Below are 16,853 nucleotides of genomic sequence, written 5' to 3'. Positions count from 1 at the left end.
CTCTGCCCGCAGTATCACGGGACTTTATTCCCCCAGCGGCTCCTCAACATTACGTGGCAAACCGAAACAAAACCCAGACTTCAACAATTCTCTGTCTCCTCCTTTCCTAACTCCACAGGTATCTATTTCTGACCCCAGTTGACTTCCCAGTCCCTCCAAATCTACCCTTAACTTTTGTCATGACCTATGCAGGACAACTAACATTTGTATGAGTTACAAGCAATATCTACAGTTCACTGCTCCACACATGCGAGCCCTTCTAAACTCTCCCTCATCGAGGATACACAGAAAACTGTTTAAGGGAGCTGCCTTTGAGAAGGACACTGGGGGTGGGAGGGTAGCAGTAGGGCAAGGAGGGTTCTCTTTAGAGACTTCAGTGTGAATTTGGGGCAAGCATCCATTTTTTTTTTTTTAAATGGGACAAAAATCACACACACAATAAAATAAAGCAGATTACAAAATATATCTGTAGTTTGCTTCCATCTTCATAAATACAGAAAACTGCAGGAAGCTGACATGCCCAAGTTCTAAATGTAAATGACATCTGGGTGGCAGGGTTAGAGATGACATTAATTTCATTTCCTTGTCCTTTTCGCTTATCTTTATTACATTTTATTGATGTAATAAAGGAAGGATGAAAGTTTAACACCTGAACCAAAACATTATCTGAACTCTAAAACCTACATAATATTGAGTACAAAGATGTCTGCAATCCGAGGAGTTCACAAGGGCAGGTCACAGACTGGCATGCAGGATCCTCTCCTTTTTGTAAAATCAAAGATTTCTCCCCAGGCAGGCCCTCCTGGCTTCTGGGTTCTGCCTGGGCCCTCCAATCTGCAACTGCAATTAGCATTGCTCACTGACCTCCAGTCACACCCAGTTCCCGCCAATCCCCAAGAACAGATGTGGAATAGATGTCCTAGCCTGGCTCTCAAGCCCCTTCCAGGGCCCGTCTCGCTGCTCCTTGGGTTCATTTCCCCCTGTAGCCCTCCCTGCTCCTTGAGCTTTGGCCACATGGACAAACCATCCTCCCTGAGTATCTCCTCTGGTCCCCTGCCTCTATGTTTTCAGCCAGACTATGCCCCCACTCCTACTTGTTTACTTTCTGAATCCCCACAAAGGTGAGCAGCCAAACTCCAAGTAACATTCAAACCCCCAATTTGTAGACCAGGAGTCCAGGAACTCTTTAGATGGGGTGTAAACTGTGCATTTCTCCACACTCCTCATAGCTCCCTAATGTCTTTAAACCAGTCAGCTTCAGTGATTTTCATTTCCCACCTAGCACCTTCAGGAACTGGAATGTGCCTGCAGAAAACCTTTGCTGGATGAACAAATACATGAATGAATGTGCTCTCATACCAGAGCCTCCCAGATCCTTTCTGAAAGACCTGTGCATCATTCTAAGTTCAGACCAGAAACTCAAGAATAAAAAAAGGCGGGGCCCAGAGTAAGGGCAGGAAATATAGACAAGAGGGAATCAGCGTAAAGCATATTCCTTCCCTGCCCTTCTCTGCTCTAACACAGCAGCTGACCCTGCAGGCTGCATTTCACAGGGCTTAGCCAAGGAGAGGCGCTGGCTGGAGACTGGAGGCAAGAGAACGGGAGAAGTTAGAGCATGTCTTCTCTTCCTTCTGTTCTAGGCGGTATTTCCACCAGCACTTGCAGCTCCACCAGGCTCCAGCTCCCACCAGGTAGGCCTGCCGTGGCTCTAGCCTCTGCTCTGACCCTGGCCCCTGGACTCAGGTTGCCACCTCCTCCCTGTTCTCTCCAGCCCAGGGCTGACAGTGACTTCCTGCCACTGCTAATCTCCGAGTTGCTTCCGTTCCCCTGACTGGCTTTCAGCCCCTTCCATCACCTGTGCAACTAATTCCCTTAATTTAAATTCCTTCTGGTTTAAATACTCCAAATCACTTGTCTTTTTCTTATCTGTCTGCATTTTGTGTGGTTTGTTTATTTGTTTGTTTGTTTGTTTTGGTTATCCTGGTCAGAACCCAGGACCAGAGTAGAGCAGGGTTTTTCAGCGTCAGCACTGATGGCATTTTGGGCTGGATAATTCTTCATGCCCGGGCTGTCCTGTGCATTGCAGGGTGTTAGGCAGCATCCCTGGCCTCTATCCACGGGATGCTAGTATCATCTCCCCCCTACTCCCTCAGTTGTGACAACCAAAAGCATCTCCAGACACTGCCAAATGTCCTCTGGGGAACAAAATGCCCCTGGTTGAGAACCCCTGGAGTAGAGTTATAAAAACATAGGTAAAAATAACACATATCTATGGGATCATTGTGAAGGTTACCGTACATCAGACGGCCTAAGAGCCAAGCCTGGCTCTGCCCTTCAGTTTCCCCTAATGTGGCCCTTGGGAAGCTCCTTAACCTCTCCACATCTGCATGTCTTCATTTACATATTGGTGTTGTAAAGATTTTTTAAAAATACACAAACATGCTTAAATATATTTATATTTAACATAAATATTTATATTTATACATAACATCATAGCAGGCCAAATGTGAGTAGTCTTGATCCCTGCCCTCACGGAGCTTATAGTCTAGCAGGGGAGTTGGACAAATGCTGGACAATCGCATGAGTGCCATGGCAGGGGTAAGCCCAGGGTACCACAGAAACAAGGAGGAGAGGCTCCTGGTTGAAGGTGAGTCTCAGGGACAACTCCCTAGAAGTCCTGTCAGCCAAGGGAGAGGGAGGATCAGCAGAGAAGAGGGGTGCTGGAGTGGTCCAAGCAGCAAGAACCACGACCCACTCAAAGGCCTAGAGGTCAGAGAGTGTGTGATATGTTGAGGAAAGTAAAAGGCATTTGGGTTATCTGGAACATCTCCTAGCATGTCTAAGGCCTAACAAAGAGGAAAAATCCAAAGACACTTATTAACAGCGAAATTTACAAGGGTCAGCGAAGAGAGGCCCAGGGGGAGGTTTCTAAATTGTTCATCTGCTACTCATCCTTCAAACTCCTTCCCCACAAGTCACTCTACCCTTCCAGTGTGTAGGAGGATCTAGGACAACGGGAGTGGGTGGAAAAATAGGAATAGAGAAAAAAGAAATGAGATCATGAAACACCACAGGAGGCAGGCTGAAGTCCACCCAGTCCAACATCAAGTCTTTGTAACTGCCCTGGGGAAATTCTTGAGGTGGGGGACACGACATTACACCCATCCTTAATGTTGGCTGCAAGTCTGAAGGACTTTTGCCAATTACCCAAGCTTCCAGAGCCCTCAAGATAAATTTCAAAAAACTATGAACTTCAAAACTGCTGAAACACCGGCTAGGAAGGCTAGACTCAAGTGAGGACTTTTCGGAAATCCTTTGAAGGCCTTGGCCTAGCACTTGCTTCCTATCCTGTAACAGGGAAGTCTTCAACAATTTTGGCTCCTCCAATGTGCACCTCCATTGTGCTCCACTGTTTGGTTTATGGTAGGTTCTTTGGTTCAGGGGAAAATACTGCTCCGTGACTGTCTTGTGTTGTTTCAGGCAGATGCGTGTCCCCCACTCAACTAGACTGGAAGCTCCTATAGGGCTCAGCTCTAGCTTATACTTCTTTTCTTTCCTTTTCAAAAATCCTCCCCATTGGCTGTCAGTGGACATTGACTAACCAAGTAGAAAACCAGTCCTCAAATCCATTGGCTCCCCTTGCAGTGCCCACGTCCTCACTGGGCTCTAGTAACAACTGTCTCTCCAAGGCCTAAGGGATGAAGTAACGGCTTCCTGTTATTCTAGTCTCCAAGGGCTGTACCATCCTTAACTCTGCCTATAGCTCTATAAATAATACCTTTATTAGATTCTCTTCAGTGAGACCTTTTGAGTGAGTGAAGAGTTTAAAGAAAACTTGACACCTAAGATCTGCACCTATGAAAGTCCCAGTCTTGTTGAAGATTAAGGACATATGCACATTCAAAGCAGTTGAGTGCATCCTGAGGGTGCGGAGCAGTTTCCTGCCACTGATTGCTGAAGGAGAGATGTGTCCAGACCGGAATGCTGTAGGAAGTCTCATGGAGGAGAAGTGAATGGGATCTTGAAAAATGGGTTCAATTGGGTCAAGTGGAGAGGAAGTGGGAAGACCATCCCAGGCAGTGAGACGAGCACACATGGTGGCACTGACCACTGGGTGGGTGGGGCCACGCTACAGGGGAATGAGACCAGGAGGCGGTGACAGGAGTCACACAGATGTGTGTTAGGAACTCAGACAGACCTTGATCTGTGCCCATCTCTGCCTCTTGTTGGCTGTGTGACCGGGTGAGTTACTAACCTCTCTCATTGCCACATTCTTCATCAGTAACATGGGGCTAATATGGTACCTGCCTACTAGGATTGCTGAAAATATTTAATGAGAGTATGCATATAAAATGACATCCAGTGTCTCCCATCAATAAATATTATCTGTTATTACTGCTATACTCAAAACTTCCCAGTACCCATCCTGCTGATGCAGTCGGGGAACTTTCTTCTTCATAACAGACATGATGCTGGGGAAGAAGTGGACCTAGATGATGGGTCATGTCAACCAAAGGAGGGTCAGCTGAGCATCAAAATTCCCAGGCAGCCAGGGTGGGCATCTCCACTTGCCACACATGCCTCTGTTCTCTGCCCTCTCAGAGCACTACCAACTACATCATATGGGCTCCCCAGATTTCCCACTGGGTTTGGCCAAAGGGAAAGCATTTATTTCCCCTTTCCTCCTACCTCAACCAGGCTAGGAGTGGCCATGTCCCTTCACCATCACAGCTACTGTTGGGGGGCCTCTTCTCCCAACTCTGGGGCTCCCTCCCTCTGGCCAACGGGTGGCAACAGTCTTCCAGTAATGCCATCGTGCCCATTCTCTATAGCTGGTCTTCTTCATTAAAGCCTCTGCAGTTAAACCCTGTGCATGTGCCAGGCATTCCCTGCTGGGACCTGACTGATACAGCCAACCTGGTGCTCGGGGCTGAAAGTATGCCCTGTCTTCCCCTCACTCCCTTCACCCCCAGGGGCAGAATGTGAATAGCAGAGTTTAAGACTAAGCACCAATGAGCTTTACCCAAGAGCAATTAGGAATTTAGCATCCCTGGGAATATGAATAAAACTCATGAGGCTCAGGGAAAAGCAAGTCTCCCAGCCCAGGCAGGGCATATTCAAGGCCCCTGCCCTCCTCCAAATCCATCACACAACAGTCTCCTCCAGAGATCCAATGAGACAGAATCTAGATCAGTGCCTGATACATGGGAGGCACTCAAAAAAGTATTTGTTGATGCAGGTACTTCTGGCTGGTGATGGATGTCTGAAAATCCAAAGGATCTTTCAGAAAAAGAAGCAGCTACTCTGTGGGGTTGCTAGTGAGATGCCCTTTGCTCTTCATCCCACATGACATGAAACTCCAAGGAACCCTCATCTGTATCCAGCAGGCTTTCAGATTCTAGCCCTTCATATCACAAATGCTATCTCCTCATCTCTTATCAAGTAATTCCTGAGGCCCATGATTTCCTCTGCTTCTCCCTTGCAGATTTCACTGCTCCCCATTCCCTCAAGGGCCAACCACAGCCTCGGTTCAGTACAATTCAAAAGCATTATTAAGCACTTACTGTGTAAAAGCAACGTGCCAGGCACTGGAGATCCAAAGATGATGGAGACCAAGGTCTCGGAATTTAACAGCCTGTCTATGAAGAACACGGGGGAGAGGGCTTAACACTGACGAGAGGGGATTCCAGGAGGTTTCAAAAAAGAGCCAAAGCTTGAGCTTAACAGGGTCTTAAAGAAGGGGCTGTGACAAAAGGAAAACAGGAGGAAGGCAGCCGGGGGTGTAGAGAGGGATTTGGAGGTTAGGGGGAAACCAGGCAAGGAGGAGTAGAACTGGACTGCATAAGGATGAGAGAGCAGAAAAGAGCAAGGGGTTTGTCTCAAATTGGAACCATCTGATTCAAGAACGAAGAACATTAAACAGAGCAGATATGACACGTGATCAGAAAGATGTTTCCTCCTGGCAGCCTCCAAAGTCAAAATGTTAAAAGCAGCCTGGCTGGATCTGGGCAAAGAGGCAAGTACTGAAGGGGATATATCTCAGCTCGCCATTCACTGTCAATCTCGCCAGTCTTGGGTCAGCCTCATCAGTGTGTGGAAAGGGCATTTGGCCAACCCCCAGCTCTAGTCACCGAGAGCACCCCCACTCCAAACAAAACAAAAGCCTTCCACACAGGCTTGCTCTTGCTTGGAGTTCTAAAATTAAACATTTGTTCCTTTCACCTAAAAGCCTTCTCCCCAGCTGATATGCAAATGCCTTGGAAGAGGCGAAATCTTGGGAGAGCACATCCGCTCAGCATGAATGATGAATGCTTCCGTGAGATCTTTCCTAGAAAACAGGCTTTGCAGGAAAAGAGGGATGCTCAAGAGATCCTCTGTGATGGGGGTGGGAGGCAGTGGGTAGGAAGCAGAGGGAAGAGCTCATGGAAGGTGAGATGGCCACTCCTGCAACGGATCAACAATGCCCGTGAAGGGCAGAGTGACAGGATTCAATGCCAAACCGTCCAAAGTCTTTTTCCCCACTAGTTTTTTTTAATTGAGATATAATTCACATATCATTAAATTTACCCTTTTAAAGTGTGCAATTCAGTATGTTTAGTATATTCACAATGTTGTGCAACCATCACTGCTATTTAATTCCAGAACATTTTCATCACCTCTCCCCACAAAATGCCATATCCATTAGGAGTCACTTCCCATTATATTTTCATCCAGTCCCTGGCAACTACTAATCTACTTTTTGTTTCATGGATTTGCCGATATTGGAAATTTCATATAAATGGAAATATACAATACGTGACTTTTTGAATATGGCTTCTTTCATTTAGCATAATGCTTTCAAGATTCTTCTATGCTGCAACATGTTATCAGAATTTCATTCCTTTTTATGACTGAATAATATTCCAGTGTGAATATACCACATTTTGTTTATCCATCAAAAGACTTTTTTTCCTTAAACTTTTTATTTGGAAATAATTTTAAACTTACAGGACAGTTGCAAAAACAATACAAAACCCATAGAGAGAACTCCAACATCTCCCCGACAAGATACCCAGATCCACCAATTTTAACATCATGCCACATGTACTATATCATTTTCTCTATCCATCCATCCATTTTCTGAACATTTGATAAGTAGGTTGTACACATCATGCTCCTTGAACACATAATACTTCCTTCCATATTCATTTCCTAAGAACAAGAACATTACCTATGTATCCACCTTAAGGACAGTTACCATATCCAAGGGCTTTAACACTGCTATAAAGCTTGCAGTCTATATTCCTATTTTTTCTTACGGCCCCAAAAATGTCCATTTGTGCCCAGAAGTCTTTCTAAAAGGGCAAAACAAATGATGCTCCTGGAAAAAGGAGCCTCCTGTATTCCTAGGGCTGCTTGAGTTGAGAAGCACAACCATTTATTTACAAGCCATCCTTTCCTGCTCTTCCCAAGCTCTTCCCTGGACACCATCCAAACCCTCTCTACCAGGCTGTGGTGATTTTCCAACTACATGGTGGCTCGGGTTGGCAGCGCTGAATCACACAAGCTATAACAAAAAGAATTCAAATTCCTTTCGAGGGAATTTTTAATGACACCTAAAACAGGCTTTCCAAAACTCCACGTCCTCATAACATAGGATGGAAGGGGAAAGAAAGAGCAGGGCAGCTTTGTGTGTGTGCAACCTCTGCAGTCACACAGGGCCCTTGTGTTTAATGCTTTGCAGTCACCATCTTAAACTTAAACACTCTCTAAACAAGAGGCCCAGAATTTTCACTTTGCACTGGGCCCATCGAATTATGCAGCCTGTCCTGGACAAGAGGCAAAGTTTTGGGAAGGGGAACGAACGTACTTGATGGTCTTCCCAAAGATAGTGGGACAGCTGCTGCTGCATCAGGGCAGCTCCCTGGGCCAGGGTGGGGGTGCTGGAGGAGGGGAGATTGCAGGCAAGTAGGGGGAAGGATGCGGCGCTATGGTGATGCTGAAAACCCAGCTTCCAAACTGCCTGAGACCACATCTTCCTACCCTGAGGGCTCAACAGTTGGCTGATAAGACCTCCCCGAAACAGGCAGACTAGTTGAAAGTAAATGTGATAAGTCAACGCGATACAGGCTCATACTGTAAAAGCAGGGGGGACTCAAACTGAAACTCATTTGATCTTGTGTCGCTTACAGGTTAAGACCAAGAAGAAAGGAAAAAAAAAAAAAAAAAACCCACACTTTACTAAAGTAACTGGCACTGAGAAAACTTTTTAAACATTGACTTTTTAAAAAAACGGTCATCTTTATTTCCAGCATATAATGGAAGCCATGGTGTCACCAAAAACCTGATATTTGCTCCAAAGTGAGCAGTGAATTTAAAACACAGGCATCAATACTATCGGTACTAGAAGGGATCACTGTCCATTAGGGGAGGAGGCCCTCTGAAGGCCATCCACATGGACCCCTAGGAGTCTTAATCCCCACATTGAGACTAATTTTCATTTTATAGATGAGGAAGCTGAGTCTGTGAGAGGGGAAGTGACTGGCCAAGGCCACCCCACAAAAAGGGGCAGAACCAGAACCTGAGAGCTTTCAGCTTCCCCTCTCAACCTCCCAATTTCATGAGTCCAACCAAAACATATATTACGTATATAACCCAACCCCCGTCTTTCTTTGGATCCTCAACTGAAGTCTTCTAGCAGTTGTCTTTGTCCCTCGGAAAAGGGAGCCTGGTCATGCAGATAAACTTAAGATCTGTAAACCCTAAGGTAGAAAACGTAGCCTGCCTTCCACCAGTGCGCTCTCTATTCCACCTCTAGTGGCCGAGGGCCCCAGGATCTCCCATATAGAGTTCAGGGCCTTTCCAGGCCCAAAGCATTCATAAACATATTTTTACTGAGAATAGGGGAGTTTAGTTCTGGTTCCTTCCAGTTATTGTTACGACAATCATGCGGGATAGATGGAGCTTGGGGGCAGACAGGAGAGCTGCCAGTCTACCACAAAGAAATCAGTTCAGATCATAGTTGGAAAAGTGGTGGCATCTCCACTGCCCCATCATGTTCTGTCCTTTTCTATAGAGCAGACTAACTGAATCAAACCCTCCTTAACACAGTGACTAGATTCCCTTTATTTCAATTTGTGTTTTGTGCTTCTTCCCTCCCCCCTCCCACCTTCCTTCTCCCTCCTTCCTTCCTTCCAGAACAATTAGACACAGGCTCTTACTATGTGCCAGTCATGTTTCAGGTGCTGGGATACAGCAATGAGCAAAACAGACCAAATTTCGGGGTTTATGTTCTAGAGGGAGAAAACAAGGAAACAGTTAATAAATATAGGAATATATACCATGTCAGATGGTAATAAATGGTCCGGAGAAAAATAAAATCAGAGAAGAGGGATCGAGAGTGGCAGGGAGGTGGTAGATTTTACCTAGAATGGCCAGGGTGGGGTTCTCTGAAGGAGATGGGATATGAGCCATGCAGGTATCTGGGAGGAAGACATTCCAGACAAAGGGATCCACATGTGCAAAGACTCTGAGGTGGGAATGTCCTGGTGCATCCAAGGAACAACCAGAAGTCCAGTGAGAGAGGGAGTAATGGGGTCAGAGAGGTAAAGGCCAGTGGTTGCATGGAGTGGGGAACAGATCCGGCTGGCCCTGAAGCCACAATAAGGCCCTCGACTTTTACACTAAGTGAGATGGGAGACACTGCAGGGCTTTGAGCAGAGGAGTAACTTATGCGACTCAGGTTTTAACAGGACCCCCCCCCCCACCCACCCTCTGTTGCTTCCAAGCAGCCTGTGCTGGGCACACCTGTTACAGCACCAGACTTGGGAGCCAGGGCCCAAGCCCAGCCCAGCCTCTAAGCAGTGTGTGATGCTGAGAAAAATGGATCCCTCCTCTGGCCTGCAGGTTCTCCTCTGTGAAGTGGGATCTGAGTGGTTCAATCAGCATCTTGTTTTAAGCAACTGCTTAATGGATGCGTGGGAAAGTCTGGCTGGATGGTGTCTAATGTCCTTTCTATGACATTCTTATTTTCTGACCTGAGGACTGACTGACCTAAAAGTCTCACCCTCTGAGTCAGGAGGTCAGGAACAGCAGCCAAGTTTTGGAAGCCCCCCAACTGTTCCCCACTGCCTCCCAGGCCCCAAACCAAGTTCTCAGCCCCCGAAGGGTGCAGCTCTCTAGGGAGGAAGGTCCAGCCCAGGAAGCAGCCACGTCAGCACCCTCCTCTAAAGATTACGAAGGGCGACCACTAAAGATAGCGCAGCCTCCACACGTTTCAGGGTGGGGCTCGGCCGGCAGAGGCCAGGGAAGGCAGCTGCCTCTGCCCGGCTGCCACAATCTCTCCTGCCTGCCTCCCCCACCTCCGTCCTGGAAGTAAGCAAGATACGGGTTGAAGAACTGCTCCATCTCATCTCCTTGAGGATAAGATGTGTCGCATCTCATCAAACCGGGTCAGAAAGCAAGACCACCGTCTCTTCCATCCGGCTGGAAAAACAGGACTTGTCTCTCCCCCTTCAGGCTGGGAGCTCCCTGAGAAGATAACTTTCCCACCCCCGTCACACGGTGAATTCCTCCTGTGCCTCCCCCATCCCTCCCCAATTAGACCGGGTGTCCCCTGAAGACAGGAAATTTGTCTCTCCCATCAGACAAGGGGCTCCACCGAGGCTGGGGCTGTGTTTCTCCCAATAGATTGGGAGTCCCCAGTGGCGGGGACTGTGCATTTCCCACTGAACTGAGAACACCCTGAGGACAGGTTTTATCCGCCTCTTTCCCTCTATCACCTCACTGCATCCATTAAGCGGCTGCTTAAAACAAGATGCTGATTGAACCACTCAGATCCCACCTGCCCATGCAAGAAACCCTATAATCTGGCCACATAATGATCCATGAAAATGATCTGAATATGAACCTCACACTGAATAAAAAGAAAAAACATTTAAGCCTACTTCACCCAACGACTTTTTAGTAGATTGTTTATAGGGTCTGTCCAAGGCTGTCCCCACTTTATAAATAAGCCCTCTTGGTGACTGTGGCTGAGGCAAGCCGGCTGCACCTTGAGAACCTAGTGCAGGGAGCCCACCTGCCCTGGCAGTGGTACAACCCAGGTACAACCAGCCTCTGTTTTCCAACGTGGAGTTTTTCAAGGCAGTCACACTGAATAATGTGGTGTGAAACGGGAGATCTACCACGGGAGGTGGGATCAGGAAAGTGGGAAGAGGAGGAAGGAGACCCATCTCAGGGCCACTCTTCCCTCAAGCAAAGAGGCATGGGGGTAGTGCAGCAGAGACGGGGACAGAGGACCTGGGGCTGGCTCAGCACAAGCTCCTGCCATATCCTGGAGAAGAGCCCATCCCCACCTAGAGAGGGAACCCATGCATACTGGCTCCTCTGGAATCAGGTGGGCTGGCTCGTCTCGCCAAAGGGTTTCCACAGAACTGCAAAGGAGGGGCAAGAATGCTGAACTTCCAACAGCTGAAACCAATAATAAGAATAGCTAACACGCACAGGTACTGTTCTCAGCACTTTCCAGATACTTAGTTAATCTTCAAAACAATGCTATTACTGTGCCCTTTTTACAAGTGAGGCAACTGACACCTGCCCAAAGTCATGCATAGGTGGAGAACCAAGACTTCAACCAGGTGGTTTGGCTCCAGCGCGTGTACTCTTAGCCACCTCCCTCTTTGAAGTCAAAGAGGAAAATCCTCAGGGATTTCTGCCGGCTCCTCTGACCCTCCAGCATTGGATGCACAAGGCCACCTGGTAACAGGCATCCTAAGGGCATAGATAAGAGGAAACTTAGGGGTTAGACTCAGAGCCAGGCAGGGTCCCAGTGCCATCTCTTCAAGTGCTGAGAGCTGGGATAAACTCTAGAAATGCCATCCTGCCAGCATCGATGGCCCTCTCCTTTCAGAAGCCTCACGTTAAAAACCTTGCACTGGTCCTGCATCTGGTGTATGCTTAGGGGAAAGAGTCATCCTCTTAGCAAAACCCTGACCTAAGACATGATTTTAAAAAAACGCTGAACAGCGAGGAGCAGTAAGTAGGAGCAAGTGGTCACTGTCAGGTCTCAGCTCGCAATGGGAACCTACAGGGTGTCCAAAAGTCGGGAGATAAAGGAGAGTACACAGTGTGTTAGTTGAATTTTCAAATAAAGTTCTCAATATGTTTTTGTTCAATCTCCAAGCCTCTTCAGGTGAAGTTCATCTAAATATAAAGCAATAAATCCAACTGTAGCACTACCGAATGTCTAAAATGTCTGAAAACTAGAGGAATAGTGGATTTATTATACTTTTTTCCAGATTAACAATTGGACCTCTGCTTTACATCAGGACTTTCAACCCCAGCACTACTGGCATTTTGGGACTGATAATTCCTTGCTGTGGAGAGCTGTCTTATGCAATGCAGGATGTTTTAGCAGCATTCCTGGCTTCTACCCACTGGGTGCCAGTAGCATCTATCTCCACCACCACCACCACCAAGTTGTGATCCCCAAAAATGTCTCCAGACACTGCCAAATGTGCCTCGGAGGACAAAACCACTTCCAATTGAGAACCACAGCTCTGTGTCTAGAAGAACTTCATTTGGAAAGGTGTCTGGAGGTTGAAGAGAAACATACTGCACTAAGTGTTGAAAACGGAATGGACATACTGCTTAAAAATGAGTTTATCCTATTTTTCCTGACATTCCTGACATCATGTATTTGAAAGTTTTAACTGTAACTTCCATGCCCCATTCCTGTGAACCTACCTATATGCAAACCCTGGGAGCCCAGCATCCGCATGCCCCACCCTTCCTCTCCAGTTTCATTCACGTCCACCCTCAAAACCAATCCATTCTCGTGTGTTCAGCGCACCACGAGGGACTTAAGGACTTGCTCTCTGTCTTAGTCAGATTAGTCCCAGCTCTGAAGCAGCACTGCGGGGGTGGGGGGGTGGGGGGAGCCAGAAACCACCAGGCTCAGGGACTCCAGCAGTCTCAGAGGCAGCAGTGACCACACCCAAGAAGCGGACCTATTTTTATCGCCAGTGCAGTTGATCCATCCCACTCTCCAAAGTCTCATCTGAATCTACAGTCTGCCTTAGCCCCAGGAGTGAGCTATGCCAAATACAGAGATGGGCCAAAGAGATACTGAATCTAAAAGACTACAAAACAATAACCTGATAGAAAATGGGCAAAGAATATGAACTGAGAAAAAAGGAAGTACAAATGGATCTTAAACTTATGAAAAGATGCCGAACCGCACTCACTAAAGAAATGCAAATTAAAACTAACTGAGATACCTATTTTCACCTACAGAATTGGCAAAGATCAAAAAGTTTGATAACTCACTGTGTTGGTGAGGATGTCTCATTCATTGCTGGTATAGGTGTAAATTACTACAACCTCTTTGGAAGGCTATGTGCAATTCTACCAAAATCCCAAACATACATAGACTTTACCAGCAATTTCACTTCTAGGAATTTATCTTACAAACATGTTCCTACATATGCAAAATGGTGTGGATACAAGGATACTCACTTCAGTATGATTTGTAATGACATAATATTGGAAACAGCCTCAATATCTACCACTGGGGGGCTGCTTTAATAAATTGGGATTCATCCATATAATGGAATACTATTTATGCAGCTGGAAAAAAGAATGAGGGCACTCTATTTATGTCATGACATGGAGTAATTTCCCATGTATATTGTCAGGTTAAGATAAGCAAGCACAGGATGACATAAACAGCATGCTAATATTTGTTGAAAAATACTATTTATTCATATATACATTTATAGGCATAGATTATCTTTGAGAAGATACTCATTAAACTAGCAACAAGTTACCTCTAGAGAGGCAACTGGGGAAGTAGAAAGGGGAGACCCACTGTAAGTTCCAAATTTATTCCATGTGTACCCATTAACTATTCAAAAAATAAATCAATAAAAAGCAAAAAGAAAAGGGAAAGGTTGTAGTATCTGATCTAGCTCCACATCATCACACAGGCTAGATATTGTAGGTCAGCTTCAATTGTAAATTCTCGACTCCCTTAAGTATCCATACATGTCAGTTCAAATGTCTTAGGGTTTTTTATTCAAAAATAGGATGACTGTCACCTCCAGAACACACAAGAAAATCACCAGCTTCCCTCTTCAACAGATTCTGAAAACTTTCATCCTCAAAACTACCTTCCCCTCACCTGAAAAATGTATGTACAGCCATTGACATGGGGGCCACACCACTTTGAAGTCACAAAGACTGGAAAGTGGAGGCCTTGAGAAGGTGCACTGCAGGATCAACTACCAAGGACCCAGGGGGCACCCACACATTTAAGAAAGCTTCAATGACACCTGGGACCATACATCACAAGGCAAGCTGGACTCCGGAGTTCAGGAGAGGCAAGAGCCCCCAGAAGCCACCCAAGAACCCTCCCTGCAGCTCCGCCTGGGACAATGTTTTAATGGCATATTACTCAAAGGTGCCACAACCATCACTTTTAAACCTACCCCATCACTACTGCTTCTTCATCATAAAATAACACTTATATTTTAAGCTGTAAATCAGCATTTGTCAAGTTCTAAATTGGGCTACAGCAATATTTATTCATGAAAGGATAAATCTTCCCTACACGGCCATAAAACTGCCTAATAATTTAATGTGCTATCAATCCTACCTGAAACTTGTCAAAAAGTGGCCTGAAAGAGGCATGTGTTTCACAGTTGACTGGTGGTAAGTCTATAGTTATTAAATAGTTCATGTTTTAAATTCTGTGTATGGGGGGAAGATGGCACCCAGGACACATCCTATGCAATCCTATTGCAATTTTGGAGATTCACTAACCTCTGTCTGGGATAGAGAGAAGCAGATTTCCCAAAGAGCACCCAGAACTCCTCCCATTCACTTTTAATGAGTGGTAGAGAGAGAGAAGCACCGGCCTTTTGGTAGCAAAGGCAAAATGCACTGGGTTAGAGAATTCGTGTTGGGGAACGTGTCCATTGAGCAATACAAGATGGAGAAATGTTAGAAAAAAAGGCAGGGAAATTCCTCCAAGTGGCAGTGTCATGATAGCTGGGACTTTCTCAGATCTTTGGAGCAGTAAACTCTGCAGACCCAGTGGTTCCACAGAAGTGTGTGTTTTTCAGAGCCCAGAGCCAACACATTGCTCTGCTTAAGGATGAAATGGGCAGTAACCAAGCCTTAGATCAAGGTTTCTTAACCTGACGCCATTTGGGGCTGATAATTCTTTGTTGTGGGGGGCTGTCCTGTGCATTGTAGGATGTTTAGCAGCACTCTATCTACTAGATGCCAGTAGCCCCTTCCTCCCAATGATGACAACCAAAAATGTCTCCACGCATTGCCAAATGTGCCCATGGGGCAAAATTGACCTCACTCGAGAATTACTGCCCAGATGAATTAAGTCTAACTCAACAAAGGTGGGCTCTTAGGGATAAATCCATTTCAAGTCAACAAACATCATTTGTTTCCTATATGCTATGTTTTCTCTGAAGTTTTAGAATATAAATCTAGGGGAATACAGAAGTTAGAACCTCAATATTTAGCTTACACACTGCTAACACCCTCTCATCAGTGAAGTCCAAGCTGCCTAAAGGCTAAAAGTATTTAGACAGACTTTGCTTTTTCTTCTCCTTTCTCTATTCTGCTGCCTCTCCCTCAATTCCCCCACCCACCAGCTTTCACCTTTTACTACTAAATCACCCCCCTTCCCTTTACATTTTTCCACAACCTTGCGGTTTTACTCCGGCACAAGAACATGTTTCAGGCTGGCATTCACTGTGGTTAATGACAAGGTAGGTTTCTAAGCCACAAACACTAATAATTTTAAATTGTTCAGCTTCACTCCCCCAGTTTGTGGGCAAGGGTAGCAGGCCAGTCCTCCAGAATGCTGAATACTGAACTCCTTACAGAACAACAGAACAAATAATCCAGCATATAAACAGAGAGAATTGCTTTTTAATTAAAAAAAAAAAAAAAAAAAAAGCCAAGTTCATAACTTTCACATTCAGGGCCACATTTCCCACCAGAATTTTATAATTAACATACCAAGATGCTACATTTAATCTGCAAGATTTAAAACCTGGGCTCAACTCAAATGTTGTTGAAAGATTCAACTGATTTCATTGCAGGGTTAAAAAAATAAAGCTAGCGTTATTAGTTAAGGCAGTGTTGGAACTGGATGGGAAATACTAATATGAAGCTGGACAGAGGTTTAGAATTAATTTTTCATCTATTTATGCTCGCCTGTCAAGCAGTTAGATGCTGCCCGACCCCCAAAGGCAGAAGGATGGGAGAATGCCAGCTTGGGCCACGGACAGCCTCAGGCTCAGGGCCAGGGGCCCCAGCAGCTCATCCGCCCAGCCACCACCTAGCCACCACGGGAGTCTGCACAACTTCCAAGCATGCAAACCTATCTCACAAAAAAACCTGAAAATCAGACTGCCGTGAATGCTGTCTTCAAGTTCTTCGTACCTTCCTCAAGGGGGTTACATCAATTATTTGAAAAATGCCAACCATCGCCACTGCCACCTAACACACCTTTGAACAGCTTGGTGGCCTTGCCAGAATAAGACACCTTAGACTCTGGCTCTTTAGCAGGTGGGGACTTCACGAGCACGTCATTTAGAGCTCCCAGAATTAATCCATGAAGGCTGAAATGCCGCCAGAGGGTCATCCTATTTGGGGTTTTCATTGTTTCAGTCCCATCCATCCCCTAAGTTTTCCATTCATCGTGCACAACTTCAATGAATTAGCTGACAGTCGAGCTTGCTTATGCCCTCCTTGCCTCTCCCAAACGAGATTTAAAAAACAAAACAGAACAAAACAAACAAATAAAAACAACCCAGAAATGAAGCCACAAGAAGCCTGGAAGGTTC

General features: G+C 45.9%; 1 protein-coding gene across 12 annotated transcripts in view; it reads right to left on the bottom strand.

Moving 5' to 3' along the window:
- The window catches only part of TRERF1 (transcriptional regulating factor 1), a 205,209-nt gene that overhangs the window by 134,540 nt on the left and 53,816 nt on the right, over positions 1-16,853 (bottom strand). The window lies entirely within an intron of this gene.

Source organism: Choloepus didactylus, chromosome 7 (assembly GCF_015220235.1).
Source record: "Choloepus didactylus isolate mChoDid1 chromosome 7, mChoDid1.pri, whole genome shotgun sequence".
NCBI lineage: Eukaryota > Metazoa > Chordata > Mammalia > Pilosa > Megalonychidae > Choloepus > Choloepus didactylus.
The sequence above is the reverse complement of the archived record's forward strand: the minus strand, read 5'-3'. Positions and strand labels throughout refer to the sequence as shown.